Below are 20,224 nucleotides of genomic sequence, written 5' to 3' on the forward strand. Positions count from 1 at the left end.
TAGCTCATCATCAAGTTGGTTTACAAAGTGAAACTGGTGGTTTTCCACATGCATTGTGTGTAGTTAATGACAACCTGCGTTTAAAAAAAAAAAAAACAACAATCAAACCACAAACAAAAGACAACAACCGAAAACGAGAAAAAGGAAAACTTTGTAGCCTTCTAATAACTTTAAGGTGACCTTGGTAATAATTTTGTTGACGTGACATAATACAATTTGACATTTTCCAGAAGACAAGGCTTTTCTTTTCAGAGTGAGATTCCTCCCCTCCCAGCCGTCTAGTAGCTGTGGGACTCACCCGGCACCTAGCCCTTGCACCGCTGCGCTCGGCAAAGGTAACATGAATTTGCTCTTTGTGAGGCGGCGGCCTGCAGCTACACGCCCGGGCGCGCCGCCGGCAGCGGCCTCGGCGGCGGGGGCACCCCCCCCCGGCTCTGCCCGCGGCCACCGTTTCCTCCGCTCTCCGCCCGCAGCGGCGGGGCGGGCGTGCAGGGGCACCGGTCCCAGAGTCCCACTCGCCGGCAGCCTCCTGGGCCAGCAGGCAGATGCGGGAGGGGGAGACGAACAGCGAGGGAAGGAGGACACGAGCGCGGACTGGGGGTTCACGGCAGCTCCCCTGGCCGCCTTGCCGCGAGTTACCGTCCCTGGTGTCCCACCCGCGCCGCATCCAGGAGAAAACCGCCGCCAGGGTTAACACGTCGGGGCCCCAGCCGTGGGCGGCGAGGGGCAAAGGTAGGGAATTGCGGGCGGGCTCCTAAACTTAGCGTGCGGCGGCTGCGCAGGCTGCCCCCACTGCATTCCCCGTCCCCCGCGGCCGCCAAGCCCGCCCGGGCGCCGTCGACAGTGGGAGCCGCCGCGACCGTACTGCCGCGCTCCGTGTCCCCGGACGCCCGAGGCTGTCCCTGGGTACTGACAGGCACCTGCAAAAGCGAGAGAGGGAGCTGAGTTCGCTTCCTTCCTTGGCCGAAAGCAGACGGGCGGGCTTCTTCACCCCGCCTCAGGTTACCAGGCGGTGATTGCTGGCTTGGGGCATGTGTGTTAAATGCCGTATCTTCTGCAAAAGAAGTGAACTTCTCTCAGCCTTGGAATTTTCGTGTGATTCTGTGTGACTCTGCGAGCTTGTGAACGCAGGCTTACTTGACGGTTTGCTCCAGGGCCAACATAGTGTGGAAATGTTACTCAGTGGGGGTTTCATCTTACATACTTACAAGTAATATGAAGCCTAATTAAGGTTTGAATTTTTTTTTTTAGATAACATTCATTTAACCATATACTCTCTGTAACTTTAACAGGCCTTTTAAGGTATTTCCCACATACCTTTTCTCTAGGTATGCTTTACTACGTGTGAGGTGCAAATGCAACCCGACAAAAGTTTCTAATCCTTGAAGTGACTACTGCTGTGAACAACTTAATTTTTCAGATTTGAGCTTTCAATATTTGTTCTGCAACACATGAACTAGATATAGAAACAAAGTTCCTAAGTATTCACAGTCCATATTTGAAACAATTGCATTTAATATATGGAAAAAGAAATCCCAGCTAAAGCTGTTTAAAGATTTATACATCTGCGTGTTATGTTCAAGCTGCTTTAAAATTCCAGGGCCTGCCATGTGAATTCTGTATGAATCATGTCTTATTTTTAAATGAATGGAATTTTGCACTGAAAATATTCAGGGCATATTAAAGCAGTATTCATGGCCTGGCTTAGACTAACAAAATTCAGAAAAGTTCAGCATGGAAGCAAAGCATTTATCTTCATTTCACCTCTGTATTCTGGGTTTCTAGACATTTCTTCTCACAATATATGTAGTTATTTACTGTTTGAACCTTCCAGGTCTTTACATTTAGTGAAGTAAGTGCCAGGCAGCCAAGTTCTGCTCCCAGTTACTTCAGACTTTACACCATGGTAACTCTATTTGTTTCAGAGCTGTTATACTGGATTTACCTGTAGCTGGATGCTGAATTTGTTCAATGGCTTTTGTCATATTTTGTGATTTTTGTTAGCTCAAGCCAGGCTTTTAATACAGGATTTGTATGTTAATTTAACAAATTAACTTATTCTCCTCTTCAATAGAACTTGCAGAATTGGAAACATAGATGTAACATGTTGAGACAAGAAACCACAACGCTGTGTGGCTAAAAGCTATAAGCCTTCGTTTCTGATGACACTTTTAGTGGAAATTCTAGTATGACATAACTAAAAGCTTTAGGGAAATTGTTTTATGTGTACACTTGCGAAGTCAAGATGAGAAGGACTTTTAAAGTTAAAAAAAAAAACATCTTAAAGAATTCCAGTAATGACATTCTGAAATAGACAACTTAAACGTAAGAAGCTTGTATTTTCCCCTCTAGTGGCTGGACCTGAGGCTTCACAGATTTCTGCCTCCAGTTTCACTTTAGCATGAGGTGGGCGCCACCATGGTCTAGGACCTCAAGGAAAGTTACAGGAGGCCTGTAGAGATCTGCAGGGTTTAGCACAGGACTGTTTGCTAAGTCAGATTCTTGTTTTGATACTGTTCTATGTTAATGCATCTTTAGGGGGCATTTAGGTAAAGTTTGTTTGCAGTGTAAGAACCTAGAAGACATATTTTTAATAATTTAAGTCTGTAAAGGAAAAATGCCCCATCTTTTTTACTATACAGAAATTTGTTATCAAATTATGAATGACTAGAAATGGATTGGCAAAAACTTACTTAAATGTTGTCACAATACTTTTAAGTGGAAACAAATTTGAGAATGTTTATTTGAAGTATCATTTTTGATAGCAGTATCCTTGCTTTGGAGAAAACATATGGTTTAAGACCTAATTTTGAATGCAAGACTCAAAGAACTGTTTGTCATATGAAGGGGAAAGTTCTGAATTCTCTGCTGAGCTGTAGCCTAATCTAAATATTATACAAACATAAAAAGTCTTTACTAGTGGATTCTGTCACTACATTTTTTCATGTTTCTTTTTCATTTATCAGTTTTCCAAGTAAATTTTAATTGATTCCTCCCATTTCAAGTTTGTAGCATGATAGATTGGCACTGATGTGCATGCATTACATAATACCAAGAGGTATCCACATGCAGTAATAATTACGAACAAGCATAAAAAGTAGAGTATATTTAGGCTGAGAGGACTGAATCACTCACTGCTTCTTCCAGTGAATGTAGCTGACTGCAGAAGCCCATCATTTTAAAACGTGCCGTTGCGTAGTACATTCAAATGATGTGGAAAGGTCTGAAAGCTGTGAAACTAATCATTCCTCACTAGCAGCTGTGGCCATGGTGATCCAAATTTCTTCCTTATGAGAAGTTGAAATAAAGACTGCACCCTGATAATTGCCAGATAAAGAAATCTGGCTTGCAGGAATTACAGTAGGTGAAAGTCCACTTGATATTTTAACATGAGGAAGATTTTGCTCACATAAAGCAGGAGTGAAATTCAAGGGCATTCAGTACCTGGATATGGTATAAAGCAGGAGCATCAAACTCATTTTCATGGGGGGGCCACATCAGCCACGTGGTTGCCTTCAAAGGGCCAAATGTAATTTTAGGACTGCAGAAATGTAGGAGTAGTTACATCTATACAGTCCTGAAATTACATTTGGCCCTTTAAAGGCAACCGCAGGGCTGGTGTGGCCCCTGGTGAAAATGAACTGGACACCCCTGGTGTAAAGGAACTAGAATGCTGGCACAGGAGTGATCAGAGATACTACCATGCAAAAGGGGAGGTGGCTGGATATTTTCTGGGAAGGCTGCAGTCAGATCTGCATAATTTGAGGTTTACTTAGTTTTCCTTCCTTACTTTTCCTTAATTTTACTTCTAGAACTTCAGCCATTCTTTGTGGAGGAAGACAGTGATTTAAACTGATTGATCCTGAACAGCTGAACAGCTTGAACCTTTTTTTTAGTCCTCTATACAGAATAGAATCTTGTATTAAATGTCATTGCTCCTTTAAACAGGACTTTTCATATTTTAGTCTTTTTCTCATGACCATAACAGAAATAGATTATGAAATCTTCCTTGTACAAAGGAGTATATTTACATGTGTTGATGTGTTTTAGAAAACACTTGCTCAGGATTTAAGTGTGTTTTACTGAATTATTTTTTATTGCATAAGTGTTCATCTTTGGAAAATTGGAAAGGCTTTTAGACTGTGTAAGTAGAAGACAACTTTTTTGTCTTGTCTCTGTGCATCTAATAGTCATCTCTTGTGTCATCAAAGACAAATTATGGATGTTTCTGTACCTGAGTTTTGTAGGTATAATATGGAGAAAATAATTCCAGGGATATTCTGAAGCTTGCTCAAAAAATGAAATACTGTGTGATGCCTAGTGAATGAAAGTTATGTAAATTCTTACAATGTTTACTGGAACTGTGTGTAGTTTTTTAAGTAATTCCTATAAAGTTGGGCTAAGCCTTCCTGGTTAAAATACCCAAATGCAAAAGTATTCACTTATATGCAAATCAGTACGTTAGTTATTCTATTTATTTTGCAGACAGTATCAAGACACTATTTTACTTGATCTAATTCTAAAAATTAGATTACTTCATAAAATACTTCAGTCATGGCAATCCAAGTACAGGTCAAAATTATTGCAGGGATGTCACAGGAGGCAGAATTTGAGTATTCAGTTGCCTGAGGATGAGTGATATCACTTCTGAAATGTGGACATTACAAATAGACTCTCCAGGAATAACATCACATTACTACCCACATGCATCTGTGGGTAGTTGGTTGAGCTTTTCTGGGAAGTTCACAGGCTAACTAGTTAATATTCAACTCTTTGTTACATATATAACATTGTAAATAGTTCATGACAAAAGAGCTCATAAACTAATTGGAGACTTTTTTCTTTGTCTCACCTTTTCCTCTCTCCAATCTTCTTTACATGTTGTAAATAAATTTCTGTTAGTAGAACACTAAACTTTACCAGTTAGTCTCTCTAAGTGAAACAATGTCCAAGATGCCAAATTTGGGCTAGATGCGCAATTCAAGTCAGTTGTTGGATTTTTTAATTTTTCATGTGATGACTTAGTAAAATGAAGAATAATATAGTTTGAATATCATTTAATGGCAGAACTGGAAATAGGCTATAAGACTGCTGATTCTCATCCATACTGTCTGGACAGTGGAAAACAAATGGAAATTTACAACATCTTTTCTAAAAGTCACTAGAAAAGAGGAAAGTAAATGGCTCAAACTGTGTATTCTCACAGGACCTTTAGTCGCTACCAGGGATAGCTTATCTGGAAATGGTTCTGATACACATTTTGTCTCCTTCGGTGATTTTGCCGTCTATGGAACAGCAGTCTTGCTGCGCTTTATACCTTGACATGTTAAGCTGAAACACCAGGTTGTGATCCGTGGCAGCCAGCTGTAGGACAGAAAACCAAACATACATTGTACAAATATGCATCCAGTAGAAGCTATCTCACTGATGACTTTTCACTTCCAAGCATTCTCTTCTGTGTTTGCATTTTATCATACATGTTTTGTTGGCATGAAAAATGTGACGAAATTATTTACTTCAGTTTCTGAGTGTGCCTTGCACTGTTTGTGCTTTTCAGGATTTCAGCAAAAACCAACCAGATAACTGTTACTGAAGATGTCCTGTTGTCATGGCACAGAGGTGTTAGTGAGAGTTAAAGTATCCACAGGTCTGATGTATCATGTATCCTCAAGTCCGTATGTTTAGATACCTTGTAAGCAGGTTTTAAGGAAGACCTTGAAATGCAAAATTAGCTTTAAACCTGGTATTTTTTCAACGTGTCGGTTAAGATGATGCTTTTTTTAGGTCTGTGTTGAACAACTGTCTCATTTAAATCTTATGAATGGTCTGGTGTACAGAGAAGGTGTGTTACTCCCAATAATTTTTAAAGGATTTAAGAACTGGTAAAAGACCTTGGTTTTGTTCATATTCTACAAAAGTTTTTGGGGTGTTTCAGATATTATTCTTTACGGTTTTTATAAAAATAATTTTGCAAGACACTTCAAACTCTTTTTCTGGTTACAGAACCTTTGTTGTTGCAGGTATTTGTTGTACTTCTTCAGCTTACAAGAAGATGATACAGCATGTGAAATTGCAAAATAAGCATCCCAGCTACTCCAAGTAATTATAAACTGAAACTCTCATTTTGGCAAAAATCCTGTGATTCTGTGAAATTACCCACTGCTTTTTTTGGAACAAACCACGCATAGTTGTGTGGACAAAAGTGTCTTTGTGGAATAGAACACATTCTCATGCTTTTAAAGCATTTGTTCCTGATACTCAAGATTAATACATAAAAATCAGAAGTAGAGAGCACACAATATGATGCCTATGCCTTGAATTCAGTTGAGTTTTTAAAATATGAATTGTTATGTTCTTGTTATAATAGATGGTAGTCTGTAGCAGCCTGCTAAATTGAAAGTTACATAAGAATTTTCAGCATTTTCTTGTATCTTTATGCTATCTTTGCATACTTGTAACTTAATGAAACAGTTGTCTTTCCTGCCAACATTTTTATGTTTGTTTTTAGTCCAGAGGTTAGCTTTCCTGGAAAACTTTTGGGAAAATCCTTTGCCTGGTTTTGATTAAAAAAAAAAAAAAAAGAAGTAGTGATATACTTTTCCCACTTGAAATGTCGCTGGGGAAAGATGCTGCGTAAGGATATAGTTTGACAGGTTTAGCCGGGCCATTTTTCATTGAGTGTTTAATTACTTTGGAAATAAAAGATTGAACAAACATTTTTAAAAATCTGATGCCAGTTTCTTGTTTATTCTTAGTTGCTTTATGCTATTTGGTTTTTGAAAGAGTTGGACCCTGGTTGCTACTGTGCAGAGAGGCTTGTACTGCTATACTTTTAAACTGCTGTAAATTAGAGTGAATTAACACATATTACACTTGCTGCTGCCTTTGGTGGGGTAAGGCTTCCTTGGATGTTTAGTGAGGCCTTGAGGGAAACCGTTATACCCACTATGTAAAGCAGCTTTTATTATTGATGAGAATTAGACTTTTTGGTGGTGGATTGCAGCATTGATTACAAGATCCTTGATCACACATGAGCTCTGTAACCTGAACACTCCGGTAGGTTGGAAGAAGTAGTTGCCTCTCACCTCTCAGAAATAGGTCCTGAAATCCCAATGCTATAAATAACTGTGAGAGAGGTTATCCGATTTGCTTACCCAATAAAAGATGGAATATTCACATACCTAAAGGTTTGTACTGTTATGTGGAGAATTTTAGACTTTAATAATGTAACATAGGGGTTTTAAAACTTCATAGAAAATTTTAATATGTCATATTATTAGATCTGCTTGTTTTACAAAACTTCCTATTTTGATCTTGAAATGTGAACATGTATTAAACATTAAAAATTTGCTTAATTTTGACTAAGATTTGGTATAAAATATGTCATGTCCCAAAGCCTGCTCAAGTCCTTCAGCCGTTTTAAAAGAGTCTCAAATGAAGTTACTCTGAGAAAAAGCCTTTTTGCCCACAGTAAATTGCAACCTGATGCATCCCACTATTGCAGCCAGCTGGGGGAGCACACAAGTTGAGTGATTCAGTTGCAGAGAGTTTATGTGCCATTTCTGACATGCTAATGTTAGCTCAGTTTGTAAATTTAAACCCCTATATAATCTGCTCCAAACTTTGCTGAGAGGGAATACAGATACTGAAAAGCAAAGCGGCATCTAGCAGTGACTATAGAAGTTAAGACTTACCAAAAACCAAATGTCATGTCTCTCATTAGAGTAGGAATTTAGGTATGTCATGGCTCTTTCACCTTTAAAATGTGTAGGTATGTAATTTTCTTTTTTCTGGTGTGCCTAAGAGGTGACTTGCCAAGGAAGAATTTGGTCTGCAGTATCCATCAAAATGATCAGTACTACACAGGTGCTATAATACATGTGTTTTTCTCAGAAATCTGAGTGCTGTTAGATTAAATCTGTTTTGTGTGTCTAATGGCATATGTAGTTGTCCTTTAGAAAATGCATTCACCTTGAGTTTTCACCGAGTTTTGCTTGTCTTCTCAGAGGAGTTTATACTTTTAAACGCTGTTAAAAAACATAATAAAAAAATATATGTGACCTTACTTGGCACAGAAGGTCACATATCTTGGCTTTCCATCTGGTTAAGTAATTCGGTTGAAAAATGAGCTAAGCAACAGAGCCATTTTTGTCATTTTTGGAAATGCCTTACAAATACTTGCTTGAAATGCTTTCACTTCACACTTCTTCACAGCTACCTTCCTGCTCAGTGCTAAACACAACCCTCTGTCTTCACTGCATTTTGTGCCTCAGAAAAAATGAATAGCAGTCTCTGAGCTTGCATGCATAGGAAAATTCAGAAAAAAAATAGTCCAAATTAACTGCATGAACATTCTGGAATATTAATTTCAGATAACTTAAAAAGTGTGTGAATTAAATCACATTCAAATCTGTTATGGATACTTTTATTTGCAGGTGGCTTTTGTTTGTTTAGCTGACTTCCAAAGTAAATTAAACAGTGGTTTAACTGATACATTTAAAAAGTTTACTCAAATGAATCTTCCTGAAGGTTCTGGCTAATAAACCCTGCTAAGTTTTGATAGGGTGATTGATGAGGTTATGATGTCTAGTTCTCCGTTCTGCTCCTCTCTTTAGGCTGCTGGACAAAGAGCGGCAGAACAACATGTGTGCTTGCTGTACAGCTGGGGTAGTTCACACAAGGCATGTAGCGCAAATTTATGCTCAGAGAAAGCAAATACCTCAGACTGTGAACCGGGGAGTCCTGAGCCCTGGACAGATTGGTTACTGTGCAGGAGGTGAGGCCAGCAGCAAAAAGGTGGAACATCTTCAGTGTTCCCTCACATCTTCAGTCGCAGGATTTGGCAGGACTTGTGTCAGCAGCATGAGCATCTCTGGGTAAACGAGCTTTTTGTCTATGAACTGTAAAGTGGAAGTGTACTCTCTCCTGGAAATCTGCAAAAAGTGAAGGCATTAAGTTAAACTCTTTAGATTTTTGTTGAAGTTTCTGTTTTCCTGATACTGAGTGTGTCTCCCGAGAAAAGTTGCAGTGGAATAAAGCAGAAAGTTCACAACATCTGTTGCTCCACACTGGTTCTTGTTTTGGGTATTATTGAATATTCTTGTCGAATGCAAAGTAGTTCGTTATCCTGGAGTGTTCAACTCATTGCATATGGAGGGAGTTATTGAGCATTTGAATTTACGCTCTAAATTCATACCCTCAATTGTAGCATCTTTGTGTAGATAAGGTGTAAGAGTCTTTTTTTCATTCGTGCATCCTTTTTTATTCTTGTATCCTTGAATATCTTTCCACAGTCTTCCAGCAGTACAAAAGTCTGCTTCTCATCTTGTGAACATCCCTGATGCCAAAGATACGCATCCAATGAGGCCATCCTGCAGCAACTCTGTGCAAGAGGAAATTCTGAATGCAGTTAGTGGTGGGATAAGGGACTCTTCCTTCTCTGGAATTATGATTAAATTCCATACAGTCTGATTTCTCATTTATGTGGTTCTACCTAGGAATGTTGACTACTTTTCAAATTTAGTGTGTAGTAATGCATATTAAACTCCTTTATAACCTCGAAGTAGTTAAACATTTCTTTCTTCTCCTGTAATTTAGTTGCAATAATCTGGAATTTTCCTGATGGTAACCTGCAAAAAGCCCCAAAATATGCCCCCTTAAATATTCCTGATTCTTCCCAAACTAAATACTCCCTTTTGACTAATGAAACAGATCACATTCTTTGGCATGGGCTTTGCTTCTGACCTCAGAAAAAGTCTTGAAAATGAATTCAGACAGTTTAGAACAGCTGGAAACAGCTTTTTCTGGAAAGTGCTACTAGGTATTAGTTTCTACTTTCTTCTGGGGATACCTGGTTTTGTGCCTTGGGTTCTTCTGTCAAGGCTAGTGCAAGTATTGTTTATAGACTTGTAAACATTTATATTTTGTCTTTTGCTCATAAATGAAATGTTTCATCTTTACAGTATACTGGAACTTTTGAAAAAAATTTTTAATGCATTTTTTCTCCTACTTGCATTTTGCCTCTGCCTTGGTAGAGCTGAGAACTGGTCCAGTTCGCCCTTCCATGTTGCATTTTATTCTTGCAAATACTGTGTAATATCTAAGTTTGTATGCCTTTGTTTACGCCAACTGGAATTTTCATATATATTTGAAAAAGTCCAAGAAAACTCAAGTGTTTCAGGATACTTTAAAAAGCAAATGTGTGGGTTATTTTAAAAATAAGTTAAGTTGTTTATTTATAGCTGATGAGGAGAGAGGCGAAGGGACAAATGTTGCATGTACAGTTATTGTACATTCAAGTGGCAATAGATTTCCAAATGCTTCCAGTGTACGATAAGATGAGGATGGGAATTAAAAAAATAGATAAAGTAAAATGATTGGTTTTATTTAGTAAATAGTAATCAACTAGAAAAAAAAAAAAACAAAACAAAACAAACCACAAAACAGATAAAGAGAAATAAAATGTTTGGGTTTATTTAGTAGATAGTAAAGGACTAGGAAAAGAATTCCTATTTCTTTACTACAAAGGTGGTGCTGTCCCAGTAGGACCACTGGGTTATATTATCAATTAAACTGTCAGAAGAAAAAGAATAATGCAAAACGGTCTCTGCGGAGTGGAAGGATGCAGAAATCATAAACCTCACTAAAACCCAGGAAAGTGTCACATCTGCCTGGGTGTTCCTCCATCACAGTGGGCGCTGCTTACAGAGACCGAAGGCGCGGGTCTCTCCCTGGTCGCCTCATGATGTGGAGCTCCTCTCCTTCCTTCCTTCCTTGCCTCTGCTGGGGCCTTGGGGGAATCACCATCCTCCTCGATTTTGGGTTGAGGTCTGTAAGTCTGTGCTTCTGCTGGAGAGGTGTCCCTGTCCTCCCCTGCCCACCCACCACATGTCATGGCCCTCTTTTGTGGTGCTGCTGTAACACTCACTAAGGGGATGATTAGCTGGGTAATAGACATGGTTGAGTTGGAAAGGGATTAGATTTTTTGTCAGTGTAGGATTAAGGCTCTGATCAGCTCTCAGACCTCACAGGTCATCTGCCTACACCGGTGCTATTCTGGCAAAAGTGAGAAACCAGGGAAACCAGGACCTTTTTTCTTTTTTTTTGGGGGGGTTGGGGGGTGAGGTGCAATATAAAATTAGAACTATGCCCTGAGCATGTGGCTGGATGTGATGCTGTCTGGTACAACTGCAGCTCCTGCAGAAAGAGTTGGATTTCTGTTGCATTTCTGTACCTATTCATACATTTCCTCTGCTTCTGGGGCAAGAGAAATCCAGTAAACTGGTTTGATGGAAAAATTCTTTCTTTTTTGGAGGCTGGCAGAAGACTGACTAAGTTTTCTGTCAGATGAGCTTGCTGGAGCGTCCTACTTTGTGACTGCAGAGTTATTAGGTCTGGTGGAGAGGAAGATAAGGAAGGGAGGGCAAAGGGGAAGGAGGCAAACAGGAGCTCTTCTTTCAGAGGAAACCTGCACTTGCACCAGATTGGAAGATGCTGGGGACATTACATGACATCACATCTAAATATTTAAAATAATAAATTACAGTATGAATACAATTTCAGTTCAGCAGTGCTTTCTTTCTTTCCTCACAGTTCTAATTGGTTTTGAATCAACAAGTTTTCTTTGATGTGAAGGGAAAATATAGCAGGAATCAGAAATACTTTGTTGTTAACAAACCAAAATACTGTGTTTGACTCTTTTAATTCTTTTGAATACTTCTGGGTTTTTTTAGGTCTGTTATGAAATGTTTCTCTTTTTTTGTGTGTCTATACAGTCAATCTTAATAATGGGGTTTTGCAGTATCCACAGAGATTATCTGACTTTATGGGCATAAAACCAAATGTAAAGTAGTATGAATAATAGTTCCACATTTTATTTATTGAATAAAACATTAGATTTTTATATAGTAAAAGTGGACTTACTAAAATTGTAATTTATTTTATTTTGCTATTAAAAATATGTCTCCTAAAAATTGGAACATGTTCTTGGTTATTTTGACATTTGAATGCATTTATTTTATGTCGTAGATTCTCACCGGCCTGCTGAGTGTGTTAATTTGCAAAAGTTGTAAAAGGCAGACATTAAAAAAAGTCATAGACTGTGCAGCGTGACTTTCAGCACTGATTACATGGTTATAACCCCTTAGTCACCTCATTTGCTTTGTGTCCTGGTTCCTTGTCCTCAGAAGACACACACATATGCTACTTTGTCCTGAGTTGTTGCCTAAGAATTAAGGGAGCTCTCATGGTGCTTTTGCCTTCTGTCAGCTCAGGAGATCCCACTAGTGTATGAGAGTGTGCAGGAATTAATTAAAGCACAGGTTATAGGGAGAAGCTGGGCTGGTACAGTGTATAGAGAGAGCACGCATGTGATACCCTTGAGATGTCAGGAGGGAACTTACGGCCCCTGAGAGCCCCCCTCATTCAGAATATTGGTGTTTGTGGGTTTACTGAGCTTCTGCCTCTCTGTCTCCATCTCCTGGTTGTGTGCCATGGGGCAGTGATCTATCATTTGCCAATTCATTACCCATTCTCTCCCCTCGGCCCTCTGACAGAAAGAGCTTGTGTTATAAAGCTGTTAGTTCAAGCTCAGCTCAGACAACGTGATAACATTAAGAACCAGGGAAAAGGAAAAGTGTACTGAGGAAACAGTGAATTGTTTGTTCACTAATATTATTTTGGATTTAGGACTGCCAGTTGAGTGCACCCTCAGCAAGTTTGACGATGACACCAGTCTGAGTGGTGTGGTTGGTACTCTAGAGGGAAAGGTCCAGAGGGACCTTGGCAGGATACAGAGGTGGGAACCTCATGAAGTTCAATAAGGCCAAGTGCAAGGTCCTGCACCTGGGTCAGAGCAATCCCAAACATGGGTACAGGCTAGACAATGAGACAATTGAGAGCAGCCCTGTAGAAAAGGTCTTGGGGCTACTGATGGATAAAAAACTGAGTCTTACCCGGCAATGAGCACTCACAGCCCAGAAGGCCAATCGCTTCCTGGGCTTCATCAAAAGAAGTGTGGCCAGCAGGTCAAGGGAGATGATTCTGCCCCTCTACTCCCGCTCTCGTGAGACCCCACCTGGAGCACTGTGTCCAGCTCTGGGTCCCCCAGCATAAGAAACTCATGGACCTGCTTGAACAGGCCCAGAGGGCCACTAAGGTGATCAGAAAGCCAGGGCACCTCCTATGTGAGGACAGGTTGAGAGAGTTGGGGTTGTTCAGCCTGGAGAAGGCTCTGGGGAGACCTTACAGCAGCCTTCCAGTACCTAAAGGGGGCCTACAGGAAAGATGGGGAGGGACTCTATCAGGGAATGTACTGACAGAACAGGGGGTAATGGTTTTACACTGAAAGAGGCTAGATTTAGGTTAGATATTAGGAAGAAATTATTTACTGTGGGGTTGGTGAGACACAGGAACAGGCTGCCCAGAGAAATTGTGGATGCTCCATCCCTGAAAGTGTTCAAGGCCAGGCTGGATGGGGCTTAGAGCAACCTGGTGTAGTGGAAGGTGTCCCTGTTCATGGCATGGGGTTTGAAACTAGGTGATCTTTAAGGTGCCTTCCAACCCAAACCATTCTATGATTCTATATAGTAGTATCAGTATATAAAGAGCCAATAGCCTTTTCTTTTGTACCTCTTTCTAGTATGGTATTTCTGTAGTACTGAAGGTGAAACCAGCACTAGTTTTTCCCAGTGTATGGTTGCTATCAGAAGCTGAGGGGTCTTAGCCAGGCTACAGTGAAAAGGGAAATTCTAGAAGGAAAGAAAACTCCATGCCATGTTAGCCAGAGATATCAAAGTAGACAGTGAAGCACTGTGGAGCTGGACAGCTTTCAAGACCAGTTGCTTTTTTTCCATGCTTTTTAATTAAACTTTGAGCAAATAGTTAAATGTATTTAATGAGTGCTATAATGAACACTTTTAGAAGTTCCCAAATCCTATTGCTTTTCCATTTATGTTTATTTTAACAGCAAAAACTTGTTGGTTTTAATGCATAGAGCTTTGAGTTCTAGTGCTTTTTTTTTTCTTTTTATTATGTCATTGTTGGTAAATATGTACTTTAAAGGCATTAACATAAAGGTTGCAGTGTATTTTTTGTAGGAAGGACTTACAAGACTGATTAATAACTGAATAAAACCAGGTTTTGTAATGTTATTTAAATATTAGACATTTCTGTGCCAAGTATTGCTTATCATGTCATATATTGCCATGAGGGCTCTAAATGCAAGGAATTAAAACTGGACTTGTCTGAAGTCCGTGAACAGCTGCAGGTAGCCCCTAGCCGTATGCCCTGAACAGCACTGCCAGACCAGGAGAGCATCCCGTGCTTAGAGGTGGGCACTCTGTCTGCTTCTGGAGGTCCAAGATTCTGGCTGCCATTTTTTCTCATGGTTTACTATTATTATCTGCTCTGAAGTGCTGAATTTTTCATGTCACACCACTCTAATTCCATATCATCTCACCAGTTTCCTGGATGTGGTCTCTGAAGGACTAGTGGCCACTATCTTTAAGGCCTCCACAACCAGAAGTGAGTATTGTGTACCGGGGCTACAAACTGTTTTTGCCAGGCAGGATGACAGCAATAGCGGAGCTCCCTGCTTTCATTTGGGTTGCATGGAATTTGAAGTAGCTTCAGTTTCAACTGGGAGTTCAATTCACACCTGCTCTTATAAAAAGACTTTATGTGAAAGAGTAATGAAATTTTAAATATCTGACTTTTATTTCACCTGGAATGGGTTGAAAGACTCTTGGGTAGGTATTTAAATCTCCTCGTCTTTTGGCATGTAAGGTGCAGGGACACTTGAAGAGATCAGTGTAAATCTTAAGAGATCCATAACCCTTTTTGATTGCAGAAGGAAAATGTGTTCCTTTCTGAAATCTCTCTTGAGAAGTGGAAAAGAAAAAAAAGTTATCAATCAAAGACTGGTGTATGAAATAGAAAGTATGAAGTTGCATCTTGCAGACCTGGCCTAGTGGAAGGTGTCCCTGCCCATGGCAAGGGGGTTGGAACTACATAATCTTTAAGGTCCCTTCCAAGCCAAACCATTCTATGATTCTATGAAATAATTTCTGTTCAATGTAGTTTTGAAAGATAAAGGCAGAAGTACCTGTAACCTTTGTAACTACAGAATTACGTTTCTCTTTCAAACATTTGCAGGATGTGTATATTCATGTTATGGTTTTCAGATGAAGAAAATACACTTGCTTACTTGAGTTGCCCTCTGCAGAGTCACCTCTCAATAGGGATCTGTAGTGCATGTATTTTTCCTTACCTTGACTTTTTTTTTTTTTTTTTTTTTTAAGGAGGAAAGAATATTGAACAGATTTGGTATATAATATTGTGTCTTTATCAGGGGATAGACTAGTTGATAGTTTTGGGCTATGCCAGAGTAAAAATGAAAACTCGTGTTTGTGACGGTTGACTTGAATAGCAGTGAATCATGGGAAGTATTTGAAAATTTTCCTGTCAAATAATGACATCTTCAGTTCATTGCTGACCTTGGAAATTATTGCTTCTTTTAACAAATATTCTTCTGTCTTCTATAGTCTCTGTGAAATTGGACCAGTAGGGTTCTTTAAAATTAATCTATATTGTCATTAATATAATAAAACAACCCAGTCTCCTGTGTCAGAGCATCATAATTAATTTGTTCTAGTGTTAGTCTGCTTTCTTTCACACTGCTTTTTCACTTTCTGATAGAGGTTACAAGCAGAGGGAAATCATAACAGGACACTGAGAATGTAACTCTAATTTACATGGAGAAATATAATAATAGTAAAGTAGCAGTGCATTTCCTTTGGGAAAACAAGTTTTTCTTCCTTGACATTGTTGTTCTTCATAAAGTCATATGCACTTTGACCTTGTGGTTAATGACCTCGATAGAATAATTTTGTAGATTTAAAATCACAAAAGGATGTAATGTATTTTCCTTTTGATTTTTATTCCTTGATAATTGTGTTGATACTGATGGGAAACATAGATTTCATTTATATTTAGATAACCAACCTTGTGCTAATGCTAGGAAGTTATAAACAGTTCTCAAGCTTTTGTACGAATGCTCTATAACTGAGGTCAGTGAATTGACATTTTCATTCCATATTTAACATTATTCACGCTTTCCTTTCAAATCCCTGAAGTAAAAATCCTGTAAATAAACATATGGGACTTAAGACAGTGTCACATATTCTATATTCTTCCCAATGGAAGATTGAGTAAGTAGTTACTAAATGGCTTTTCATATGTCTAACCTGCTTAATAGAGCTCAAACAAAGGCTGATGTTATACTTACTGATCCTGTTATTTTAGCAGTGTTTCTGGTTGTGCATGTTAAATCATTATACTACAGTAAATCTCAAGGGACTCTGGGATGACAGTCTTGCACATCTTGGGGGTCACTACCAGTCTTGTCGGGACGGGGGGGTGTCTTTGATATCAAACTTTGTTCTCAAAACTTTTGCACTGGCTTGCTGAAATTCAGGAAGCTATAGAAATCTAATATTATTTATACAAGTATTTAATATATTTGCTTTTATTTCACTGCAGGGTTACATATCTTGTTCTTTTTCAGTTGCAACTGTGCAGTGGATATAAAGAGCTACTATGAATTATGAAAGGAGCGGGCTCTTTTTCTGTATATAAATAAATGTATGAATAAATGAATATTATCTACAGTTGGCTGAAATGTTGTTTAAATCCACAAGTCCTTTAAAATTATACAGAAAGTAATATAGACATATTCTCCTGATAAACAGTTTTACCTATGGAATTTAAATTATTTTCTTAATGCAGATGTATCATCCAGTGCCTAAAATTTGCTTTCTTTCTGCTAGCTAGAGGTGTTTGGTAGAGCTAATAGGTAGAGATTTGCAAGGAAGTTCCATAGTCATTTGAGGTAATCTATCGTGTCTGCAATAGGTGAACACTAGAGGGCTCTTTAGACTAATGCAAAATAATACAATGTCGTGTAATTGAGGACAAGTCTGAGGCATTTTGTTATCTTGAGTTAGATAATCAAAACCGCTATTTTCATTAGAATAGTGTAATGCTTTCCTTTTCAAGGAAAAAATAAATCAGTGTCTTTGAAAGAAGTATAGCCTGTTGTTATGTAGCAAGTATTTGAAATTTTGAGAAGTGGGGCCTTTATATGTAGTCATCTAACTGGTTTAAATTGTTATCCATTTTTCTGGTTAGCAGTCAAGAGTTTTTTCATGTTCCCATTCCAAGTGATTTATTTTAAGACAACTACATGGCTTATATTTCTTTCTGGTTGCATGCCCACCTTTAAATTTCTTTCCTTACACAGTAATTTATAATATCCCTTGTATTATGAAGCCCAAATCTGCATTGCATTGTACTATGCATGATCACTGTAAACAGAGGTGAATGTGAAATGTAGCTGTGCTTGGTTGAAAGTGTGTTTCAGTCGCTTTATGCATGCTTTTTTGAAAAGGGGTCAACCATTATACATTTCATTGATGTCAAGAATTATTCTTAGCTGGTGTGAGTTTCTAGTGCAACCTGGAAAGGCTTTGTCATGTTATACTCACTGAAATTTGGACACACTGTGTTTATTCCGGTGTTAACTGATACCATTTGCGGGGGTGTGGAGGAGGAGAGCTCCAAAACCTGCTCTGTGTTGATGGGAAAAAACATAAAATGGACCACTCTGTAAGTTGTAGGGGAACAGAAATCTCATTGTCTTGGTTTACACAGTCTTTGTAATCAGATAAATTTTGTTCATACATCCTCTTGATTTTTCCTTGTAAAGTGGTTCTTGTGCATAATTTGTTCTAGTATTTTTCAATGATACTGTGGTAGTGTAGAAGATAATTGATATTAGAGAAAGGGAGAGACATTACAAATTGAATTAGTTATTATGGTACCCAATTTACATCACTCTAGGCAGCATAATTTTATAATGTCAGAGGGAAGCCTGAAATTATACACCAAAATTAATACAACTGTGCCTTGAAATTTAAAGCTTTTACGTACACACAGATGTACACACACATTTCAAGGAGAGTTTGTGGAGGACAATGCGTAGGTTGCTTGTTTAGAAAAATGAAGGGCATTTTTTCCCTATGGCAAGTCAATAATCGAAGAAGCAAATGAGACCTGAAAGACAGGTTGATAGGTAGTTGGTTCCTGGGACCAATGTCCTAGAAACCAATGGAGATTTTTCTTGTCTTAAATAACGTTGGCAGCAGCAGAGTAATTTTACTTGAGAGACTTTCTTTGGCTGTCAAACACTCCCCATTTTCTTGGGTTTTCCTGGCACTGTGTACTGTTTCCGGTCACAGGTATATGCAACTTATTTTTAGGCCTTGGTGTGTTTGTTCTGTTCAAAACATTCAGCCTCCAAGTGGAATTTCTGGAAGAAGAGTCATAGAATAGTTGGAATGGGTTGGGTTGGAAGGGACCTTTTAAGGTTGTCTAGTCCAGCCCCCCTGCAATGAGCAGGGACATTTTCTACCAGATCAGGTTGCTCAGAGTCCTGTCCAGCTTGGCCTGGAATGTTTCCAGGGTTGGGGCATCTATCACCTCTCTGAGCAACCTGTTCCAGTATTTCACCACCCTTATTGTAAAACATTTCTTCATCATGTCTGTCCAGAATCTCCCCTCCTTTAGTTTAAAACCATTACTTCTGTCCTATCACAGCAGGCCTTGCTAAAGTCTGTCCCCATCTTTCTGATAGGCCCCTTGGAAATACTGAAAGGCCGCAAGGTCTCCCTTGAACCTTATCTCTTCTACAGGCTGACAAGCCCCAGTGTTTCAGCCAGTCTTCAGAGCAGAGGTGTTCCAGCCTTCTGATCATTTTGGTGGCCTCCTCTGGATTCTCTCCAACAGGTCCAGGTCTTTCTTGGACTGAGGGCACCACTCAGCTTGCTGTCATCCGCAAACTTGCTTTGTTTTGCCTTCCAAAACTTGCTCTGCTGTGGTCTTTGGCCAGTGATGCATGAGAAGCACTCCTGTGCCTGCCCTGTGCTTGTGTTGTGTGCAAGGAGAGCTGCAAAGTGGCAGCTCTGGAGGGTGCCTAGAAAGCTTCATCCCCCCAGATGTGGGGCACAAAGGCCACCTTCGTGGAGTAGGAGCAGCAGGCCCCTGGCCACAATGGCCCTAAGGAGCCATGGCAAGGGGCCCTGCTTTGTGTTGCAGAGGAAGGCAAAAACCCCCGGCGATACTTCTAGGCCACCGTGAGGGACAAAAAGCCTTCCTCCCCACAGCTGCAGGGCATGAGAGACCATCTTTGTGGTGCATGAGCAGCAGGCTGTAACTGATTCCAAAGGGAGCAGAGGAGCCCTGACAAGGGATCGTGCTCAGTGCTGCAGAGGAAGGCAAAAAACCCGCAGGGACCAGTGCCAGTCTCCCCAGGGGAAAATTCCTTCCTGGCCCCAGCCAGTACTGGCGGTCGGCTGTTCCCTGAGCATGTGAGCAAGACCTGGCTCCTCATCCCATGCACAGGCTGGTCACGCCTCCCAGGAGATGCCCAAGCCCAATTCTCCCTCAACCTGAAGCCACCTCAGGCGTTTCTGAGAGGGGCCAAACGCCCACAGCCTGATCAGCCTGGGGTGCAAGAATCGTCCCCATGCCTGCCAGGACACCAGTGGCTGCTCCAACTGGGACACTGAGTGGCCAGGCTCTGGATACAGTTGCTGGGCCTCCCTGTAAATTCGTCTGTGCATTCTGACTGTGCAAAGAAGGGCATTTCTACCCCAGCCATTCCTTTGACTGTGGGCCTGCCAGAGGTGAAAGAAGGGGCTTTGGTGCCCTCTGTATAAGCTTTGCAGAGACATGGAGAGCACGGAGGATTTCCTCCCCATTCCTCACCAGCATACCAAGGGACATCTGGTACTAGCCTGCTTTTGGGGAGGTTGTCCTGTCGGAAAGAAGTCCTGAATTGCTTTGTGTTCTTGACCATCTTTTTCCTTGCACTTCAGGAGCTCTTTTCCTTCTTTGGCCTTCATCCTTGATACCTTTCTTGAAAGCAATGGCAACCCTCTCAGCTTTTGTCTCACTCCTGCTAGTCATCCTGTTCTATACGCCCTCCATGCTCCTAATCAACTGCTTAGGCTCTGTGTGCCTTCATCCCAGACAGAACCGATCTGTCTTGAACCTGAGGAATGAGAGAGGTCCCTGGCAGTACAGCTGAGTCCTCAGCAGGGCTTTGCACAAAGCTTGTCTTTCCAGCGGAGCTATCCTGCGTGACACACAGGAAGGCAATTACCTG

At 40.2% G+C, this 20,224-nt stretch overlaps 1 protein-coding gene across 1 annotated transcript in view; it reads left to right on the forward strand.

The window, feature by feature from the left end:
* The first annotated feature begins 520 nt into the window (after window positions 1-520).
* Window positions 521-20,224, forward strand: part of RNF144B (ring finger protein 144B) — a 96,328-nt gene continuing 76,624 nt past the window's right edge. The window contains exon 1 of the mRNA XM_071804618.1: window positions 521-732. The gene's annotated coding sequence lies outside the window, so the exon portion shown is untranslated. The remainder of the gene's footprint in view (window positions 733-20,224) is intronic.

Source organism: Patagioenas fasciata, chromosome 2 (assembly GCF_037038585.1).
Source record: "Patagioenas fasciata isolate bPatFas1 chromosome 2, bPatFas1.hap1, whole genome shotgun sequence".
Classification (NCBI taxonomy): domain Eukaryota; kingdom Metazoa; phylum Chordata; class Aves; order Columbiformes; family Columbidae; genus Patagioenas; species Patagioenas fasciata.